The following is a 3,137-nucleotide window of genomic DNA, read 5'->3' as shown; positions in this document are numbered from 1 at the left end:
AATAGAATTTTTCAATTTGAATCAAAACGTCTTCTACTATTCCCCGAGGTTTCTTAACTGATCGATCGGCCAGTTGTAACACCACAGATGTGGGCTTGAGTTCTCCTAGACCTAATTGCAAGTATATTGAATATGGCATGAGATTTACACTTGCTCCTAAGTCTAGAAGGGCTTGACCAAATTCCTGTTCCCCTATTTGGCATGAGATGGTGGGACAATCAGGATCTTTGTACTTAGGCGGTGTCTTGCAGTCAATTACCGCGCTAGCTTGTTCTGCCAAGAATGCAGTTTTCTTGACATGATGCTTTCTTTTAACGGTGCACAAATCCTTGATAACCTTGGCATAAGCCGGCACTTGTTTGATCACATGCAACAATGGCAAGTTGATCTTCACTTGTGTTAAAAGGTCTAGGATTTCACCATGATTTTCCAGTACCTTTCCAGTAGATTTCAAAGCTTGAGGAAAGGGTGCCTTTACTGGAATGCTTATTGGCACATCATCATCTGGAGCGGGCATTGACGTACTCGTTGTCTTAGTTAACGGTGAAACCGTACTTTGACCACTTTGAGTAGTGATGGCATTAACCTCTTTGAAATTTGTATCTGCAGAGGAGGAGGTGTGTGCCATGTGTTGCCCTTTTTGATGGATTAGAGGTTGAGCGGGAAGTTTCCCATGCTCTTGAATTGCCAAAGTAGTGTTTAGCTTTGTCATTTGGACTTTCATGTCTTTCATTTCCTCTACCATTTGTGTGAAACATGCTTTGAGCTCTTGAGTTGAGGCTATTTGAGTTTGTGCAAGCATTTGCAAAGTACTCTCAAGAGAATTACTTGACTGCATGATATTTTGAGGAGCGTTGTATGATTTTGGTGGTTGTTGCTGCTCAGGCCTCCATTGGCTCCCAGATGCTTGGTTCGAATCCTTCCAGCTGAAATTTGGATGGTTGCGCCAACCGGGATTGTAAGTGTTTGAAAAAGGGTTATAAGGTTTCTTGTAATCCCCTAAAGCATTGCATTGTTCCTTTTTTCCTCCTCTTAACTCACTAAGAGTTGGGCACTCTTGCAGTTGATGTTCCGTTCCTCCACAGATGAAGCATGGATCTCGTGTCTCTACCTTTGCAGCCATGTGGATTCCTCTACCTTCTTGAGATTTGAAAGCCTCGAATTGTTGTCTCAATGATTCAATTTGGCTTTTGACGTTATCCTCTTCCTTCAATTGGTAGATTCCAGTTGATCGTGGCTTGTCCATAGGACTTGGTCCATTCCATGTGTAGGATTTTTCAGCAAGATCGCCGAGGTACTCGAAAGCTTCATCGGGATCTTTTTGAAGGAATTCGCCATTGCACATCATTTGTACGAATTGTCTTTGTCCGGTTGTGAGACCGTCATAGAAATAGCTGATCAGACGCCAGCTTTCGTATCCATGATGTGGGCATTGATTTATCAAATCTCTAAACCTCTCCCAGACCTGATGGAAAGTTTCATGGTCTTTCTGGATGAAGGTAGAGATTTGCCTCTTAAGGCTGCTAGTCTTATGGGGCGGGAAATATTTGGCAAAGAATGCTTTTGTCATTTCGTCCCATGTTCCGATAGATCTAGGCCTTAAGGAATACAACCAACTTTTTGCTTTGTCTTTGAGTGAGAAAGGAAAGAATTTCAATCTCACAATTTTTGTGACATCAGCACGGTTGTTGAATGTAGCCACCACCTCTTCAAATTCCCGTATATGCACGTACGGACTCTCATTTTCCAACCCATGAAAGGTTGGTAAGAGGTTAATCATGCCGGGTTTGAAATCAAAATTTGGCATATTTTTGGGATACATTATGCACGAAGGAGTGGCTGTACGCGTAGGATGTAAATATTCCTGTAGCGTTCTTGGTTGGACTTCATCTTGATGAGCCATTGTGGGTGGTTCGGGAAGTCTCGGTGAATCGGGAGTGTTTGAACGAATGGAAGAAAACGACGAACTAGGAGAGTATTCTAAAGTTTCTACTTGTTGTCTCACAAATCTCCCTAGTGCGTCTCTGTTTCGTGGCATAAATATTTTTTAGTTTGTAAGTATTATAAGCGCAAATGTGTAATAATGTAATAAGTATACACCAAAATGTTCCCAGGCCAATTGGAAAGGCTGCCAAGGTACCACTTTAGGCCCAAGAGCTTTTCTAGAACTCCACGAGGTTCTTAGAAAAGATTGGAGGGTAACGCTAACACAGACCTTATTTAAGAACCAATTTTTCTAAGACAGAACAAGTTTGGTTTTTACTAATTTTCAAAATTACACAAATGTTCTCAATACTTTGTTTGTTTTTTTTTATTTTTTGATTTTTTATGATTTAAAATTTTATGCTTTTTTCGGACAAAAAAACCTAAATCTAGAAAATAAATTCTAAACTTAAAAATAAAATAAAATAAAAAAATAAAAATTTAATAAAATAAAAGAGAAATTAAAAATTATACTACTTTTTTTTTTAATAGAAAGAAAAAATTAATTTACTATGCAAACCTTTAATTGTAGAATTACCTCCCCGGCAACGGCGCCAAAAATTGATATCGCCCAATAAACTCCTAAGCGGTCGCAGTAGTAATTAGGCTATGTCGTATCCACAGAGAGGTAAAATACAAAATTAAAAGAAAGATTAGTAAATTAAAAATAATAAACTTTGGAAAAATGTGAATTTGAAAAAGAATATAAACATTAAATGAATAAAATCGAGGGATTAGAATCAGAAAGAAAGTATGGAAGGCATAAGTTTCATCCATGCAAACACATATATATTTTAATAAAATTGATTCATTATACTCAACTATAATTCTACACCATTAATTATAGTTGAAAAATATATATAATAAAGCTCACCTTAAAATATGTTATTTAATTAAATTATATTAACTTCTAATTTTAAAAACCTATCATATTATATACTTTAGAGCGACAAAATACCAATGACAGAATGCAGTAAAAAGCATATAAGATAACAAATATTCTAAATTAAATTAAAAACCTAAATTACATAAGAAGAGCATGACTAGACTTATGTAAAAGATAATAATAAATTTAGAATAAAAATTAGAAGAAAATAAATTTAATTGTAACAAATATATAGAAAATGAAGAACAAAATAAAGAATCAATATATT

The 3,137-nt window shown here is 36.1% G+C and overlaps 1 non-coding gene across 1 annotated transcript; it reads left to right on the top strand.

Annotated features, from left to right (window-relative positions):
• Positions 1 to 1,415: 1,415 nt before the first annotated feature.
• LOC133813476 (small nucleolar RNA R71) lies at positions 1,416 to 1,522 on the top strand. The gene has a single exon (XR_009884485.1). It is a non-coding gene; the product is annotated as a small nucleolar RNA R71 (small nucleolar RNA).
• Positions 1,523 to 3,137: the final 1,615 nt, after the last annotated feature.

This window comes from Humulus lupulus, chromosome 1 (genome assembly GCF_963169125.1).
Source record: "Humulus lupulus chromosome 1, drHumLupu1.1, whole genome shotgun sequence".
NCBI lineage: Eukaryota > Viridiplantae > Streptophyta > Magnoliopsida > Rosales > Cannabaceae > Humulus > Humulus lupulus.
This window is presented reverse-complemented; position numbering and strand designations above follow the sequence as displayed.